The sequence below is a fragment of the Prionailurus bengalensis genome, chromosome B4 (assembly GCF_016509475.1).
Source record: "Prionailurus bengalensis isolate Pbe53 chromosome B4, Fcat_Pben_1.1_paternal_pri, whole genome shotgun sequence".
Lineage (NCBI taxonomy): Eukaryota > Metazoa > Chordata > Mammalia > Carnivora > Felidae > Prionailurus > Prionailurus bengalensis.
This window is the reverse complement of record NC_057358.1, coordinates 86,523,697-86,544,072: the sequence shown is the minus strand read 5'-3', so window position 1 is coordinate 86,544,072 and position 20,376 is coordinate 86,523,697. Positions and strand designations below refer to the sequence as shown.

Sequence of the window (20,376 nt, the reverse complement as noted above, 5' to 3'; positions counted from 1 at the left end):
CCCTGGTTATCTATCACTGGCCTGTTTCTCTATATAAACATAGGATCTCCCTATGTGCCCCATATAAACTCCCATAAATCCTGTATATGAGCTCAACTGTTCATCTATTTTATTAGAGAACCACGTGTTTTACCCACTGGTATAGTAATATTCTGCTTTTGTTTGGGGGAAAAATAATTTTTTTTATGGTACGTAACAATTTTCTACTTTATTTCAGTACAACTTTCAACATACAGTCTACTACTTTTCAAGATATTTGAAGACCTAAAACAAAATTTCTATTGACTCCTTGCAAACAGTAAAGTTTAAGTAAAATGCTTATATTCTTATTTGAAAACAAAAATCAGGTAAAAAAAAAAGGTGGGTGCAAGTTCTTCTCTCTGTTGCAATCTCACTCCAGATTTACTATTCCTTTTCTTCTTTGTATCTGTCCTTCTTTTCTTCATTATTTTCCATAGTGTCTTCTTCATCTTCAACAATCCCATCCCCTTGGTATTTCTCATGAGTCCACTTTGGACTGCTACCTGATTTTTTGAAGTTAAAGCACCCTCTGCCATGTTGAAAAGTACCATGACCTCTTCCTCTTTTGGCCCAATAATCCACACCATCATCTCTGTCATCATGAAAGGTTCCTTGTGGTCGGCTAACTCCTCCAAAATCTGAGTATTCTTTCAGTTCGTGGTGAGTTTTAAACTCTTCTTCTCTTTCCTTCTTACTCTCCTTTTCTTCTTGAAAACTGGGAGAAGGTGATGCTGAAGATGATGAGGATCGAGAATGATATTGCTTTCTACTTTTATGTTTACTGTCATCTTTGTAAGATTTGTATTCCTTATAATCTTTTGGAATCTTTTCCTGCTTTCTTGATCCACTGGATTCCCTGGAGTCCTTGGAATCCCCCGTTCTTTATTTCTTTCTTTTCTCCAATGATCAATGTCATGCCAAAGATCAGTAGAATCACACCTTAATTTTTTATCTCCCTTTTGATTTTCTTCTTTAAAAACTCTATCTTCTCCTGCTAAATGAGTATGCTTCCTCAGGGCACTTGGAGAGATGTCAATTCTCCTGTGTATCTCAGGGCTCTTTTGCCTGGCACTATATTCTTCAGTGGCTTTCTGATATGAAGTGAACCTCTCGTTTAGAGTCACTGCAGCTGATTTGAAGTATTGCTTTTTAACATGATGAACCAAGGACACAATGTGTTGAATAAATGACTCTGAAGTGCTTTTGATAGCCTGTGGCAACTTAATGTGGTCAAAGATGGTTTGGAATTCTTGTTCTTTCTTGACAGAATGCACAAGTGTAATAGCAAGTAGCCTGTCTTTAGTCAAGGAAGCAGGTCTGTTAGAATCATCAAGTGGAACGGGTGCCATTTTGAGTTTGACTTCAGCTCAATGAGAATCACTGGCTATCATTTTGATCCTAAGTGGGCTCTCCTCTCTGAAGGTAGACTTTTCTCATGCATCCAGATTCTTGTGTACAGGGGGATTGTAATCAAAGAGGTCTTTGAGCTTTTCAGACTTTACCTGCTCAAGTGACTAAGTTTCTTTCTTTTACTGTTGTTCTCTCAGCATTTTTGTCGTCTTCCTTGTGCTTATCTTTTGCAGCTCTAGGCCTTTCCACTACGTAGTCAGTCTCTTTAAGTTTATAGTTTTTTTTCTTCTCTAAATCCATCACTTTCTCTATTGCCTTTCAGTGAAACTGTGGACTTGTACTTGGGTCCTTCCTCTTCAGTATTCTGGTGAGATGTAGTAGCAATTTTTTTACCCTGATCTGCAAGGACTGACGTCCTCAACTGTCTATAGTCCTCTGTCTCCTCTATGTCATCCCCTTCTGAATCATTAAACTTTTGTTTTCCAGACTCTTTACCACTAAAGTAATCTAGAGCTTCCTGATCTTCCCATTCTCCCTCTGCCCTCCCTTTCTCTGATCCTTTCTCCTTTGGAGCCTCTTTATCCCTGGTATTACCCCTATCAAGAAGGAATACTCTAGACTCCTCATCTGTGAACCTTTTTAAGAATTTTCCTGTCTTTGCAGTTTCCTGATCTACACCATCAGGATAAAATGAAGAATGTCCCCTAGCTTCATCTCTTAGAGCATTCTGTGGTGTGATTGTCCTTGCAGGGCTTCTTCGTGAAGGGATATGATGAATTGGACTATTCTGAGAAGGACTGTACCAACTAGATCCATTTCCAACAGAACCAGACCCAGACCTTTCAGGACTATGCTGAATGGAATGTGAATGCTGAGAGGGGGTGTTTTTTTTTGTTATTGTTTTGTTTTGTTTTGTTTTTTTGCAGAGTGAACTGTACTGAACATGGGAGCATCAGAGCAAGATGAACTCTGACTAGGTGGTGTAGTGATCGTTGAAGGACTATGAGGAGATCTGGGACTATTATCATAAGCTGAAAGGCCAAGCCAAGTATCACCAGATGTGGCTGATGATTTACGAAACTTATCAATAGATTCAGATGGATCATGTTCAAATGTATTTTTCGGTTCCTCCTGTGATTTACTTTTCAAAGGATTCTCATCTTAGGGCTCCCCTTCAGCTTTTTTGGTTTGTTTCTCCTGAGACCCTTGTCTTTTAGAGATAGGAGATTTGCTATATGGGGATGAAGAACAAGAAGAGGATGATCTTGGAGACCTAGAAGATCTATATGACTGGTGAGATATGCGTCAGGATCTTTGAGAAGAAACGAATCTTTTTTTTGGACTCCTGGAACGTGAATGACCTCATCTAGGACTCCTAGAGTGTCTTCTATTCCAGACAGGTCTATAACCACCTCGATGGTATCTAACTCCTCCTTGATAATACCCTCTGCCCCTTCCTCTGTACCCATAAGGCCGTCTCATTCCTCTATTATTTCTGTAATCTCGACGATAATCTCTAGAATAAATACGATATCTACTATGAGATCTTGAGTATGTCCTGGAACGAGACCTAGAACTGTATCTCTTCTTTCTAGAATGTGATCTTGATCGAGAACTAGAACGTGATCTAGACTTTGATCTCGAAGAATGTGATCTAGATTTGGAGCGACACTTTCTTTTCTCCTTGGGTTTTATGCAGGATTAAGCACTCAGGTGAAGTCTTTGAGATGTTAAAATTCTTCCTGGAGAAAACGTTCTGAGAAATTAAACTCTGAATTCAAATTCCTGAAACGCTGAAAGCACGGTTCCTGGGGACTTATCTCCACTGCAACTACACAGTGGCCATTTCCCAACTCAAGCACAGGAGGAAAACGATAGAGGTATCTTCAATGCATTAGTTCGTTTCTGTCACTTCCGATTTTTCTGGGAAAAATATTTTTTTACTGGAATCCAAGTTGAAAGGATTCATTGAGCAGAAACATAGAAGCCTTGACACTTTCTACACAAAAGTACTATTAAAAAAACAATTTATGGACAGAAACTCAGTCATTTTTCTTGATTACTCATCTCAGTTATATTATTGTTTATTCAGCATTAGAACTGTCTTGGAAATATGTATATTATCAAATGGAGTTAAGATTGCTTCTTTCTGTTCACTGAATGGGCAAATTATTCAGTAGCTGCCAATATTGATGTATTACAATGTAATAGTCATATCCAAATTGCAAGATGACGACATTAATTAGACCAAATTTCTAACTTTTGAATTTAAAAAATTAATATAGATCTCTTAAATGCAATGCAGTTACTAATGTTCATGCTACGTTACTTTAAAAAACAGCTTTGCTGCTGACCTCTCAGAATAAAAGGAATGAATAAATTAAGTTGGGATGCCTTAAAATAGGGAGAAATAACTACACTCAGGGGCACCATGACATGGAGAAGGAACAACAATAACCAAAAAGACAATTTATTAGCACCAAAATAAGAGGTATTATTTATCCTATGGTAAAATAACCATGCTCATACTTAGGCATTTACCAAATATCTACCTACTGTATGCTGTACGTTCTTTAAAATAGAATGTGAGATTTGGGGCTGTGTAGAAGTCGGAGCATGCCCTCTATCACCATATTTTTTTATTACAAGATTGAGAAAACAATAGACACTTAAGATGCTTTGACTGATTGTGTCTCAGGACACCACAGCTTTGTTTGGAGGTCATTTCTTACTGAATTTCTTACTACTGTGTTTTGAGTATTTATTTCCTTATCTCGTTATCATTTTGTTCTTTATAATGGGATTTATACATTTATCTAAATGCCTGCGCTCTGTAAATACCTATCTTGTTATTTTTCTCTACAGCTCCTTGTATGTCAAGGGTTCCTAGAAAATATGTTATTGTTGCACAGTAAAGTCTTATATTTTAGAATTATACCTTCAATTCAGAGTTAGAGAGCTTTTTTCCCTGTTCTGGCAGGGTAGCCGATTCAGAGTGTCCGATAGAAAATTATAGCCATTCATCAATGAAGGCGAGGGAGTCATCTTTTATTGTAAAACCTTAGGCTTCTGGATGACTGTAAACTATCATAGACAGAATTACTCTCATTGTACTCCTTGGAGGCCTCTTGCTTTTCAGAAAAGAAAAACAGAGATAGTAAAGTTTGTTTGTTTCTTAACCACGGTCTACCTGGAGACTCCAAATATGCCCTTACTTCAGACTTCTAGATTTTAGGCCCTTCTCCTCAGACAGGGGCCTTTCTGAGAGATTGCGATTAAATTGTGGGATTCAAATTGGTATGATCTACACTGTAATCTCATCTAGTGGTGAAGTTACAAGTGGTTTAGGCCCAGGGATGGCGTTAGTTTATGAATAGATGTGATGATTTTTTACTGGGAGACTAAACAGGCAAGACAGAGGGTTTCCTGTTGCTTCTGTTTTTATATTCTTTTCTTCTCTTTGCACTAGTTGAGCTAGTATTACAAGGCAACTTATCTATAGAGACCAGAAAACCAAAATGAACCACACAAGCTTCCTGCACTTGCAACAGAGAAGATACTGTCCATTTTCTGTAAGAGTTCTGGTACGACAACCCAACCCTTTGATTCCTTTAATTGGGCTGGTAAAATAAAAAGAAAAGTTAATGGCTTTGCTCAGAATGATTGAAACATTATTGCCTCATGTTCTACGTTTCTCACCATATCTTCCTTCCTCGCCACAACTATTTTTATTCCCAAATTTTTGCAAGTCTAGAGTTTTAGCACCTGTAGGAACAAATAAATTGTACCATCATGATTGAAGAGAAAGATCATTAATAAATAAATAAGTAAATAGCAACTCATAATTCACTCAAATATTATGCCTAGAGGGGTATGTCCTCTTTTAAAACAATTTTTTAAACTGTATATAAAAACTCATTTTATTTCGGGTTAGAAAATTCCTAAAGTGAAGAGGCAACATCGTTTATTAATAAACCTAAGGGATATAATTTTACTGCTAATAACAATATTACCATATGTCATAAACGATACCTTAAATTTAACAGTCAATTTTTGCAATCCTGTACTCCAGAGCCATCAGGGAATAAAGCTCAGTAAAACCAGAATGGGAGAGAAGGACACCAAAAAGTAACTGCCTTGTATGTAACTGACCAAGAAAACAAACTTAAGCTAACTGCAACACAAAATTCCTCAGAAATTCAATTGAGATAAATAGCATTTGTGGATGTTATTTATCAAGAGATGACAGGTAACACACTTTCTCAGGTATTAGAAAACTTTCCACTGTGTATTTGGCCTAAGCCACACATATCAATTTAAGATTTGTTCTTTCTTATAGGTGTTTTTCAGAGAAGAAAAACCTTTTCAAACATTTATTCAACAAACGTATATTGAGCACATATTATGTGTCAAGAACTGTTTGAAGTGCAGGATGCTCAACTAAGAGCAAAACAGACACCCAACCCTACCTTTAGAGAGTTACATTCTAGAAGATGTAGTAACTGTATTTTTCACGTACATGGACAATTACATAAGGTTATGGATTTATTGTCTCATTTCGACTATGGAAAACAGATTATTATACATAAGTTGATATTTCTACTAGTTCTAAACATTTTTTATTCCTATTTCTCTTTATTATTAACACCATTGTAAGCAATATTATCTTAAAATGCTTCTTGTATATTGTGGACTGTTTAAATTCTTTATGAAACAAGGTGAACTAAAATATACAAACAAAAATCAGTGTGAGCAATATTGGAGAATCAAACTAAATAAAAACTACTGAAAATTTAGACTTCTCATAACCTTAGGCATTAACATTTTGAAACTACATGAATATATATTTAAATCAAAGACGCAGGATGATTTATGATAGAAAGCTCTATCACCACAGAAGTTAAGAGGACTGTGATTTAATTATTTCTATTTCACTGGTTTTATATGTAATTATTTAAAGAGCATGACCTCTCTAAGCCACAAATTATAAAAACCTATTTTATCAAATGGAATGTATACATTTTATATAACTTTTCAGTTAATTCCATATGCTAATCAATTAACAATTAATTTGCTTTCATTAGGTATAAGGATTTCCCCAAGTTTCTTCCAAATCTTGCTAATTGTATATTACACTTAATTTTATTTATTATTAACCAAAAGCATTATTTATAAGATAAATATGATTATTACCCTCATATGACAGATGAATGAACTGGGGTCAAAGGAAGCTAAGTCACCTGAGCGAGCTAGATTTGAACATAGACAAATATCACAGCTGAAAGACTTAATCACTACATAGCTACAATATTTACTCTGTATGAAATGTGAAAAAAAAAACATAGGTGTTAGTATACTTGTGTGGAGATGTAAGAAAAAAAACAAAGTTTAATGCAATAAGTGAAAAACGGGCATTAAAAGTTTAGTCCAAATGGAATTTAGAGCAAGAAGAAAACATCTCTTTGAACATTACTGAAAGGAGCTTCAAGAAGTTGGGGTACAGAATGAGTTTCCTCAGCAAGTTGAGAGATTATTAAAGGAGCAATATTGTACTATCACAGTTATTAGAACTGTAAGATCTTTGAAAGACTACCTGTAGTAGGTACAAAAATGGCCTTTCAAAGCTGCCCATGCCCTTATTCCTGGAACCTGTCAATATATTATATTACTTGCCAAAAAGGGCGCTGTAGATGTGTGATTAAGCATTTAGATATTGAGATAGGGATATATCCTGGATTATCCAAGTGTGCCCAGTCTAATCTCTTGAATCCTTAAAATGAGAAAAACTTTCACATATAGAGTCAGAAAGAGATGATAAGACAAGAAACTGTAGAGATTCAAAGCTGGAGATGAATTTGGACAGGGTTTGCTGGCCTTGAAGATGGTGGAAGGAGGGCACAAGCAAAGGCATCTGGTGGACAACAGAGAACGATGCTTCCACAAGGAAACAGGGACTTCAGTTCTGTAACAGCAAAGAACTGAATTCTGCCAATAATTTGAATGAACAAAGAAACACATCTTCCCCTAGAGCTTCCAGAAAGGAATGTAGCCATCTAACACATTTGCTTTTAACCCATGTCTGACTTCTGACCTAAACAATTATTAAAAAAAAAAAATTGCATTGTTTTAAGCCCCTGAATTGGTGATAATTTATTATGGCAGCAACACAAAACTAATACATCATTTGAAAAGAATCTCTGTACCTACACAAGCAAATTATGTGTCCCTTCTAAATTTTTTTAATGTTTATTTATTTAGATGGGGTGGGGGAGAGAGACAGAGACAGAGTGCGAGTGGGGGAGGAGGAGAGAGAGGGAGACACAGAATCTGAGCTGTCAGCACAGAGCTCAATGTGGGGCTCAAACTCACGAACCATGAGATCATCTGAGCCAAAGTCAGACGCTTAACCGACTGAGCCACCCAGGCACCCCTGTGTCCCTTCTATTTGTAAGGTATTATATCTTAGATATGTTAGGAGAGATTTTTACATATAACATAGCTGGAAAATGGCAGTTACATCTGAAAAATCCCAGAATGACAAGTATTCATCATGATTTTTAAGACTCTTTGGAAAACAGATTCCAACTCTGTGTCAACTAATATATTCTAGGAGATAAAATTCTTATTAGAAAAGCTTAAGTCTGGAGGCACCTGGGTGGCTCAGTCGGTTAAGCTTCCGACCCTTGATTTTAGCTCAGGTCATGATTTCATGGTTCATGAGATTGAGGCCTACTTGGGGCTGTGTGCAGACAGTGTGGTATCTGCTTGGGATTCTCTCTCTCTCTCTCTCTCTCTCTCTCTCTCTCTCTCTCTCTCTTTCTCTCTCTCTCTCTCAAAATAAATAAACATTAAAAAAGAAGAAGAGGAGTGCCTAGGTGGCTCAGTTGGTTAAACATCTAACTCTTGATTTCGGCTCAGGTCATATCTCACAGCTCGTGAGTTCGAGCTCCACATCGGGCTCTGCACTGACAGTGTGGTACCTGCTTGGGATCATCTCTCTCTCTCTCCCTCTCTCTGACCCCCACCCTCCCTTTCATTCTCTTTCTCTCTCTCTCACCCTCTCAAAATAAATAAATAAAACTTAAAAAAAAAAGAAGAAAAAAAATCTTACATCTCAGTAAAAAAGGATTTCAATTTTGTATAATTAAATTTTTCATAAAATTATAGAATGTTTGAGCTAGAGGCAAACTTGAAGATAATCACAATCATCTCTTTAAAGTTATATATGAGGGTGCAGAGGGTACAATTTGTATTGTACATGTAAGCTTTAGTTTTTTCCAATTTGAGGAAAGATTTTGGGATAAGTTTTCACATTCAAAAATCTACTTTTCTTTGGTGTCCATATTTGTTTATATTCTATTATCAGGTTATATTGAGAACTACAACACCAACCTCAAAAGGGTCTTCTCCGCCCATGAATCCATAGGCTGTTTAAAGAATCAAATGCTAAAGTGTGAACCTGAGCTCCACCAGAGAAAGCTATTTTGATGATTTATTATGAACATGATTCATTATATCATCACTAAGATGGGAACAACAACATGTATTACAAGGGATACATGGCCAGCACTCCTCACACCATATTTTAGAAACCTTAAACCCAAATTGTGACAGGTAGGTATAAAGAGAATTGATTTAAGCTTCTTTAAAAATGTAAATGCATTCATAACTTTAAGTCTGCACATATATTCCACCCCTGACTTGGACTTCTAAGCCGTTTCTATTTTCTTTTGAACCTTTATTTATGGAATTTCCATACTTATTTTATGTAAGTGGTACAGTTTTGTTGTTGGATACACAACTGTATCTCCAGGAAACTTACATATATGGGAAAAGAGCTTAGTAAATCATCTTTGACATATAATAAAATCTTTATAGAAGAACAACGAAAAGACAAATGGTTATCAACATACTTTTTTGTCTTAGTCTTCCTCATATCACTGATACCAAGTCTAAAACTTATTCCTTGTTTCCTCCAGCCTATACATGGAATGAGTACTACGGAAAGGTAGGTAGGACATGGCATTCCAATTCTAGGAATCTTGAAACTCATTATTCCCATTAATTAAGGTTGGTCTTTGACATAAAACCAGATTGGAATCCAGCTGTAAATCACTTACACACTCCTAACTGCAACGCTTTTTGAGAGAATTGGGTCAGGAAAAGTTCTTAATGATAATTTAGGTTCAAAGTCCTTGGTGTTATGGTCAAAGTCACTATAAGTATATAAGATTGCTTCCTATTTTAGGCAGTGTTTCTCTTTGAATAGAAGACCTGTGTTTTTATTTTAAACTAATCACAGTGATTTATAGATGCTGTGAATTATCTCTGCAACAGAATTAGATAGTGACTTTATAGTGACACTTGATGCTTCTTAAATTTTCTAAAGTAGGTCATAAATCAGATAACCTTACAGAAACTTTTAGCCCTTAGAATCACAGTATTGCAAAAAATATATATACAACTTGTCTGTTCCTCTACTACTATTATTTATTTGTATAGCCAACTAATTGTCAAAATGTTCTGAGAGACAGAGAGACAGAGAGAAAGACAAGGGGAGAGAAAAATAAGTTTCTTCCAAAAGAGTTAGATCTATCATCTTTGTAATTGATAAATGAATTCAAAAGGCAATTTGCAGCTCGAGAAAGTTTGATGTTGCTGATGATTGTGGTGCCATTTAATGATGATGACAATGATTATGATGACAGTAACAATGGATATTGTTCAAGGAATGCTTGTGCTAGGCCAGGCTTTCTCATACTTTATCTCATGTGACAGACCATTCACCAATGGGAAAATATGGTAGGAAGGAATAATTTTGATTATGAAGATAAAACAATATCTAAAATTCTTAAAATGTGAGACAATACAAATGCTATAGATAATCCCTGGAGGAAATTCCACTAATTCCATTAATAAAAGCTATATTAGTTTTGCTTGTAAAACAAACTCTTCCATTGGTGAAGAGAAAAAGAAAAAGTAAAATCATGTTAAATATTTTATCTAAAATGGAAGTTATCAGGAGTAATGCAATTTTTAAAGTGATTTGGGAAATCATGGTTATAAAATCACAGATTTTAATAATACAAACACATGCATGGTTTCCAAATTTTTGCTAAAGACACAAATCAGAGGAGGATAAAAGGAAGCAAAGAAGCCTCAAAGGCAGACAACTTCAGGTGGAGACTTGATAGAGTGGCAGGTATTACACATATCCTTCTGCCATAATATCTGAAAAGCAAAGACTATAAGCACACATGAACCACCCGTTTATCAGGCATTGGACAACACCCTTGCTTTCTGTGGGGGGTCACCACCCAAATTGTGACATGGGGATTGGAGCCTAAAAGTCAAGTCTAAATAGTAGATGCTCAGGGGCTGGGGCTGCTGACTGTGCTGGAATTTGGAAGAAAGGACACCAGAGGTGAAGGAGTTGGGCATATAAACAGATCTAGAGCACTGCACAGGGTCTCCTTTAAGGCTCTGCCTAGATACTAACCTGTGCATGCACTGAGGGAGATTTGGGAGGCCAGGCAGCGAAGAGCTAACAAGGGCAGTGTGATGAATGCTTATTCTGGAGGCATCATCTTGTGGGGAGATTATGGACATGGGAATAGCCAAAGTGGAGACACCTCATTGAACATCAGGACATTCTACTGGAACCTGAGAAGGGGGTTTTAGAAGTAGGGCATCTCTAGCCCTTAAGTAAAGAATAGACTTGATCCTGCCTAACAATGCCTGAAACCAAGGTTTGCTGGCATCAGCTGATCTGACTTTTGCTAGAATAAAACTTGATACAATTTTTAGATGGATGCAACAAAATTAAAATATAGTACCTGCGTTCTTCAGGATAGAATTAAAATTACTAGCCATGGCCACTTAGGAAAACAGATGCTAAGATAGAGACTCAAGGAAACCTACTTGAAGATTCTGTGGCAAAATTCCCATGTGTGGAGAATTTATCAAGTATCAGTAGGAGAAATACAGTTCTCTCTCTCTCTCTCTCTCTCTCTCTCTCTGTCTTTGTCTCTCTCTCTCTCTCTCTCTCTCTCTCTCTCTCTCTAAATATGACGTTAGAACAAAAGACTATGACCATATATATAATTTATATAGAAGTGATATAGAAGACTTTTGAATTTTGAATTTTCTTATTTTAGCTATTTTCTTTTTAGAATGATCAGAGGGTTGCATAATAAATAGTGATTTACCAAGACCCAATAAGGCAGGGTTTTTATTGTTTGGTTGGGTTTTGTTTTTGTTTTGTTTTGTTTTTGGTATTTAGTCCTTTTTGGGTACTTCTGCATCTTTAATCATGCCATTTTGTGATAAAAATTAACCCCCACTCTTACTATGTAATTTCATTTTCTCAGGTTATAGTCCACATTTACAATTAAATATAAAGCTGTAATTATCCAAATTTATCCAACACAATATAAGTGTTCTGGGAACTCTGCCATACATAAGATGGGCACTGTGGAGAAAGGATATATGCCCCTTTTCAACTGAATCAGGAATGACTGGACACTTACACCTGTGCTTTAACTGAAAGTTTCGAAGATCAGGGAAAATCAAGCACTTTAAGATGAAGATATTGATTTAAATATGATATGCTTCAAAAGATAAGTATTCAAATCTATTTTTTCTAATATCTTATTTTGTGGGATATGTGCTATTTATGGTGATGGACGAATTTGGTTAGTTACTGAAGAAGGAATCAACATATAAACAGTGGCCCCTGTAGTACATCATTGTAATTATTCTTTCTTTGAGCTGAACTTTAGATGATGAGATTTTTTAAAAAATTTAGTTACTGTGAACTAAATCTTTTCTTTGTCAATACTCTTTCTCCCAGGAACCTAGGGAAGGGTCAAATGATACACAACCATGTTTGCGGGTTATCCATTTGTGTATGTGTGCATGTATGTATTTGCATGTAAAGGTTTAGGGAAGTAATGACAGAATGGAAATTGGTACTGGTAACAACTATTCAACACATAAAACAAGAAAACATTTCTCGCCAAGATATCTGATTATCCCTTTGTTTAAAATGTCAAAATCTTTATAAAAGGGGTTACACATTCCGAGCATTGTAAATCCTAGTGAAGAATCCTAATGAAGTCTGATTACTTGTTAACATGTGATTTGTTTCAATAAATTTACAAATCTATCAAATGCCAAAAAAGATTTACCTTGAAGTGTGGTGGATTTGTGATCATAGAACATTCCTGAAGGTCAAAGACTTTGTTTCCCAAGAGGTCCATTTGGAAGGGGCTTGTCTAATTCCCTACTCTTGCAGATAACTTTCCTCCAGGGACATCTCCAGGAAAACAACAACAACAACAACAACAACAACAACAACAACAAAAGGTAGTAAAAGGAAGAACAGAAGCACTAAAATCTTCAGTGAAGTCTCCACTGTGGATGTGAAACACACTTTTTTTTAAATTTATTTTTTAATGTTTATTATATTTGAGAGAGAGAGAGAGAGATACAGAGAGCAAGCAGGGAAGGGGCAGAGAGAGAGGGAGACACAGAATCAGAAGCAGGCTCCAGGCTCGGAGCTGTCAGCACAGAGCCCAATGAGGGGCTTGAACTCACAGACTACAAGATCATGACCTGAGCTGTAGTCAGATGCTTAACCTACTGAACCCCCCAGGCACCCCCCCACCCCCCGTTTTTTTTTTTTTTTTTTTTTTTTTTTTTTTAGAGGAGAGAGTGAGCGAGCACAGGAGGAACCTGATCCCACCACCATGGGATCATGACCTGAGCTGAAATCAAGAGTTAGATGCTCAACCAACTGAGCCATCTAGGTGGCCCACGACTGTGGATTTGAAATAAAGTAGCAGTTGGGTGAGTCCCTCATACTTACATGAAACCTGTTTAAGTTACCTTGGACTTCATAAACAGGGCCAGGTTAGGTGAAAAAAAAAGATTTTTGCCTTCATTTCCAACTTCAAAATAAATGGATTCATTTGTTAACCCATATTTGTATTCCCTTAAGTTTTTTATTTAAAAAAATGTTTTAAGTTTATTTATTTATTTTGAGAGAGAGATAGTGTGCACAAGCATGAGGGAGAGGCAGGGAGACAGAGAATCCCAAGCAGTTTCTGTGCCTTCAGTGCAGAGCCCTATGCAGGCTTGAACTCATGAACCATGAGACCATAACCTGAGCCAAAATCAAGAGTATGATGCTTAACTGACTGAGCCACCCAAGTGCCCCAAGTATTCCCATAAATTCAATTTCAATACTGACGTTTTTATCTCACTATAGTTAGAAATAAAATATGCAATATCCAATACTGCTGAACTATCATGAAAAATATATCAAAAACCAATGTAACTGACAATTTTTAAAGCTATAAGGAAATTATCTTTAAAATGCTCCCAAATCACTTTTCAAATATTAGATCATTTTATTTTGTATTCATACACACACACACACACACACACACACACACACAGTGTAAATATAGACTTTTACATGCAAAAGACTATGACATTTGAACTGAAGAATATGAATATATTTTAATTCATTGTTAACTTTATTTTATAATGTTTCAAAGTGGCAGGTGAAAGTACAACATACTTGTCTTTGAGAATTGAAAAGTGGTCAAAATATACTGTTTTTACTATAATGTCTTATTAAAGATTATTAAAATAGTATTATTTGATGGTTAATCAAACCTCTGGAAAAATGAAATTTGATCTATTTTTTTTTTCAGCAAGTGGTTCATTTAAAGATAGTTCTTTTTCTAGCTCTGTCCTAATTAAATCTTTTTCTAGTTCTGCCCTAATTAGAGGCAATATCATTTTCCAAAAACAAACAAATGAATGGGTTGCTTAGAAGTATAGACCAACCATGGGGGAATAAGAAAATATTGGCTTAGTAAATCTATGAAAATTAAAATAATTGAGTTACTTTTTTATGTAACTGAGTTACTTTAATATTAATCATTCATATTTAACCTACCGTGCTTGTTTGCCATATGCCAGTGAACCAACCCAAAGGTGCCAAAAATTACCATTGATCAATACCTTGAAATTACAGCATTTGAGCTTTAACTTTTAATTCTGCTGTATTGTACTCTGTATTATATGATTATAATTTGTGGAATTATTAATTCTGGAAACAGACCAATGTTATTCAGATCCCTTGTAGAATTTTAAAAGTTAACCCTTTCTACTTATAGAGACCATAAAATGGAAGGAAATTCTGTTTTGGATCATAGTGAGCTAATGCCCCTTTATTTACAAAAGGACGTGGAAGGGACTAACAAAATATACAGTATGGAACATTCAGATCCTTAGATATTTAATACTTCCTCATGATGAAATAAGACAAAAGCAAATTAAGACTATAGCCAATACACTTAATTAGGAATAATCTTCTGTAGTGGAAAAAGCACTGAATGTGCGATGTCGAGATTAGTAGGCTCTTCACCAATTTTTTGCTTCATTTTGGTACATCGCTTAACTGACTAAAACTTTAGTTTGTTTGGGATGCCTGGTGACCTAGTTGGGCAAGCATCCATCTCTCGATTTTGATTCAGGCCATGATCTCACGATGTGTGAGATTGAGCCCTGCATCAGGCTCCACACTGACATTGTGGATCCTGCCTGGGATTCTGTCTCTCCCTCTCTCTCTGCCCTTCTCTCACTCTCTCACACACTTGCTTTCTCTCTCTTAAATAAAGTAAACTTAAAAAAAAAAACACTTTAGTTTACTTACTTATAAATTAATACTGTTAGCCTGGCTTTAAGATACACTTTTACTCTGAAATTCTAGGCCCCTTGTTAAAAATTTATCATAAACATTTGATACTACTGACTTGATTTTTTTTCACTGCTATAAATAATCTTTCAAGTGCATATTATTTAGGTGACAATTCAGTGCAAATGCATATAAGCTTTCTCTTGGTTACCCCAATAATAGACATACCAAGTGGTTAATTAGTTCTCCTCTGCGCCTAGGGTTAACACATGGGATTTTATATGGAGCATGAAATTGTTGCTTTTCTCTGTAACTTACAACAAAGAGGCTTAATTTTGGAATTATGTTGGGAATTCTTAGAAGGCTTATCCTTACAATGCATGGATTACAAAGAAAAAAACATTTACAGAAATGTAAAGATCACTGGTGTGGTATACTTCAAATACTCCACACAACCAGAACACAGAAGAGACTCCAGATAGAGACCTCCAACTATACAAGAGAGGTACGTTTACATTCAAGTAGAATGATCAAAGATCCAGGGTTACCTAGGACCACTCTCACTGCATGCCTGTCATTCCAATGTAATTCTTAATAGTGCCCCCTTTCATTCTCAAAAGTGTCCTTTGGTTGATAAAGATATATATATATATATATATATATATATATATATATATATATATATACACACACACACACATATACATATATATACATACACACACATACATACACACACATACTATCTCTATATAATTAAAAAAAGTTATTTCCATCATATCTTTAATAATTCATTTCAATATGAAATGCCCCACAGACTTTATGCAAACTCCTCAACTACTGCCCTTCCTTTGTTTAGTTTTTACTCTGATTCCTTAAGATTATACTGTTACAGCATTGATGTTTCTTTGCAGTTTCCTCTTCAATTTTTTGGCAATTACAAAAGAAGTGGAATCTCTAATTTATTCCTAGAACAGTGCTAAATGTACAAACTTTATCACAATCTACAAGATATGAAATTAAGTTTGCTTGAGAGTTTTATGAATACCTTCTTGTAACATAGCTTTAAAAAGAACATGTGTTTATGCTCAAATTAAGTTTATTTAATTTTCCAGTTTCTTAAAAACTGGATGGAGAGGCTACTAATAACTCCATTCTGTAGGTTGTTCTCCCAACACTGTCCATTCAATATATTTTAAAAAATTATAAAACAAACTGGATGGAAAGTTTCTGAAAGTACTTTACTTAAATGTAACTTCACAGTACTTGGCAAATATATGCATTATTAGCTAGAGTGGGTTAGGAATATTACATCAAAAGTTAAACTCAAAGGCTTCCATGAAGATAGGGTACTCCTGCTAGGTAAAAAGCTCTTAATTAATAAATCCCTTTTGTCTTCTAACCTTAGAGATGGATGAGTAGTTACTACAGCATCAGACTTTGCCTCACTGTCTAGGCAAGATAAATGTTTATAATGTGCTTTGGCATGGAAGTAGGTGTAATGGCTAAAAGCTTAACATTGGAATTGAGAAAATTAATTCAAATCTTGGCTCAGTTGCTTTTAAGCTAATTTGGTTTTGTGCATGTTATAAAAAAAATCTTCAAATGGCTCCATTTCATCAGAGAAAGACAGATACATGATTTCATTCATATGTGGAATTTGAGAAACACAACAGATGAGTATGGAGGAATGGAAGGAAAAATAAGATACAAAACAAGAGAAGGAAGCAAACCATAACAGATTCTTAAATACAGAGAACAAATAGCATTGCTAGAGGGGAGATGGGTAGGGGAATGTTTCAAATGAGTGATGGGCATTAAGAAGGGTATATCTGGGGCTGAACACTGGATGTCACACGTAAGAGATGAATCACTAGGTTCTAGTCCTGAAACCAAGACTACACTGAATATTAACTATCTTGATTTTAAATTAAATAAATGTAAGTGATAATGGTGATGATGACGATGACGATGACGACGACGATGATGGCAATGACAACCAGCCTCACAGGGATATTGTGAAAAAAAAAAGTTATTGCATGGAATTTACTGAGCATACTGTTTGAGACAAATTACTAGCTAATAAATAGTAGTTATATTGTTGATTACTAGGACATTCCTGGCTCTGAAAAAAAAATGAAACATTTTAAAAGGCAGGCTCTTGGGGAGGGTGAATGAATAGGCAGAGCACAGAGGATTTTTAGGGCAATGAAGTACTCTGTATGATTCTATAATGATGGATATATCTCATTATTCATTTGTCTAAACCCACAGAATATACGCCACCATGAGTGAACTGTAATGTAAGCTTTGGCCTTTGGGTGACTGTGATGAGTCAATGTAGGTTTACAAAATGTACCACTGTCGTGGGGGATGTTGAATATGGGGAGGGTATGCGTATGTGGGAACAAGAGATATATGGGAAATCTCTGTACCTTCCTCTCAGTTTTGTTGAGAACCTAAACATGCTCTAAAAATTAGCCTTAATTTTAAAAAAGGCAGGTACTTAACAAAAAAACAATAGTTGCATATTAATATGCCTTAGTGAAGTAGCAAGTAAGGTGCAAGTGGAAAGTGAATTTATGGAGTGGTTTCATAAATAAAGAAGAAACACAAACTTTGTAAAAATTAACTGTATTTTAAAAATAATTGTGAATATTTATAGATCTAATGCTGCTTGTTTTACTATATCGAAAAGAATGTGATCTTTGTGAATGGCTACCCAACAAAATACTTAGAACTATAATTATATATCTTTAACTTTTTTGATGTGTTTTGCTAATTTGAATAATATAGGTATGTATGTCATGTTCGTACTTAATTTTTAAGTATTTTCACATACTTCAGCATTTTAACATGCAGTTTGAGTATTATATTTTTCGTGCATACCACTGGTATACATTTATTACTATCCCTACTATTGTAGGAATTATTGTAGAATTTTGTACACTTAGGTCTTGAGGTTTGCAGTCTATAGAAGTAGGTAATGTGACAGTGCTTGAAATATAGGAGAAAACAGACAAAAATAATACAGTTTTCTGTGTATATCCACCCAAAATAAGTATATTTATATTAAGTACATCAATGCACATTAGTATATACCATCATCATTAGTATATACCATTTATTCTTTAGACATATCTGATTGTTTTATAACTAATACACTTTATATTAAAAGCATTGATGCATATTTTTATATGTAAAATTTAAAATTAGATTATTGTACTCCTTCACATGAGACTGGAAACATATTTGAAAATGTAGTATTGAATCTCCAGCCAACAAATGCTATAGGGAAATTGTTCTAATTAGTACTGGGCTTTTGAACTCACCTGACTTTTTTCTATATTGGGCACTGTAAAGGAAAGAAAGCATGCAGTACAAAGTAGCATTATGATAGTCTGAATAAGGAAACACAATAAAAATTATTAATGGTGTCAATCACATGAACCAGTAGTTTAGTTCCTCCTAGGCTGCGGACTCAAAGTATCCATATCTCATATAAGTTAACCTGCTTCCTAAATGACATTATCGTGAATATGTTGACCACCAAAGAGAAAACATTTCCTTTCCTTCTACAAAGTTTTATTTACCAAATGTTATGGTGGAAACAAAAATAGGCAGAGCTAGCTGGCTTAAAAGTTAAATTATCCAAACATATTCAACAATATAATAATCATTAAATATAAAAAATAGAGCTTTGTCTAGGAAATTCATAAATGGTACATGCATTTGCACATTATCCATATAATAATAATAAGTAAAACACCAGTTTTGGCATGTTAAATCTTGGTTACGTTTGTAGGGCTGCTGACAGTAATGACTCTATCTTTGGCTCTCCATCTTACTCATGTTCAGCAGATGACCTCTTTTGGGTCTATGTGTTCCAGTCCCCATGGACATTAAGACATATACCTTAGAAATGCCTGCCAAGGCCAGGATGGGGGGAGGCATGTTTTGGCCTCCCATAAATCTGTGAGAGAAAACATAGTCTTTCCCCTTCCTGATGCATAGGTGGTGGTTCCACAAGATCTAATTACAGGTTAGCTGTCAATTAGTCACATGCAAGCCCTTTGAAATGCATGTGAATCCTTTGATCTCACTAGAGTACCCCTCCATGTGTCCCTTGCTCTGTAAAATCTGTGGACTGTGTCTAGATTTGTGAAGAATAAATGCACAGCTGAATCACTGTCCACCTGATCCTATCAGTAAATTACCCTGAGTAAACTGTGTGGAGTCACATCTTTGTTTTCTAATCTTAAAATGCCTCCTCAGTGGCACAGGGGATGGGCGGGGGTGGGGGAGAATACTTTACTGTCCCTTCTCCACCTTCTAACACATGGATGTCTAAAAAAACACCCTGGCGAGACTACGTACAATAATTACCTTACAGTGTTGTTGTAAGGGTTCGGGGAAAACATAGGGTTACTGCCCAGTGAAATAATAATTTAAATTTGATTTGAAATATCATTTATTTTATACTATAGTCTCATGATCTGGGATTTGGGCTACTCCTATGCATCAGTGCATAGGGATTATAATCATGTTAGCCCTCCTCCTGATTTTATTTTATGCTTGTTTTAACTTTTACTTCTTTTCATGCTCTTTAAAACAAGGATTTTCTATAATATATTTGATATATGATCCCTAAAATCCATCCATCCATCCATACATCCATCCATCCACACTGCTTGTCTGTGTGTTTTCCATCTAGCAATTACTAAGCTATAGAATACCTCTGGGTTCTAAATTTGATTCACTAAACACTGGCTTTAAGATGACTCCATGTTTTGATGTGTATATTTATTTGCTTCTAACTCATTTTTATTTTTTTGTTATTATTATTATTGTTATTTAATTTTAGAGAGAATGTAAGAAGGGGAGAGAGGCAGAGGGAGTGAGAGAAAGAATCTCAAGCAGGCTTAATGTTCAGCATGGAGCCCACTGCAGGGCTCTATCCCATGACCCATTGGATCACGACTTGAGCCGAAATCAAGAGTTGGACACTCAACCAAATGAGCCACCCAGGCACCCAGCTTGTACTACTTTTTAAATATATGCCCTCCACATTCTACCTTCCTATCTTTCTTTCATTCTACCTCTGAACATACCCTTTTTCATTCTTCATTTTGCTCACTTTGGCTTTTCTTTCACATTTTATTCATCATTCTCTATTTACTTGCCCCTTTCTAGTATTTCCTACCTCAATCTCCAGTTGCTTTGATAGCTATATAATCCATCATATTATAACTTAAACCAATTAGTCTGTGGCTTCCTGCCCTCTGCTATAAACA

At 35.5% G+C, this 20,376-nt stretch overlaps 1 pseudogene; it reads right to left on the bottom strand.

The window, feature by feature from the left end:
• Positions 1-246: 246 nt before the first annotated feature.
• Positions 247-2,257, bottom strand: LOC122473649 (annotated as a pseudogene).
• Between the last annotated feature and the right edge of the window lie 18,119 nt (positions 2,258-20,376).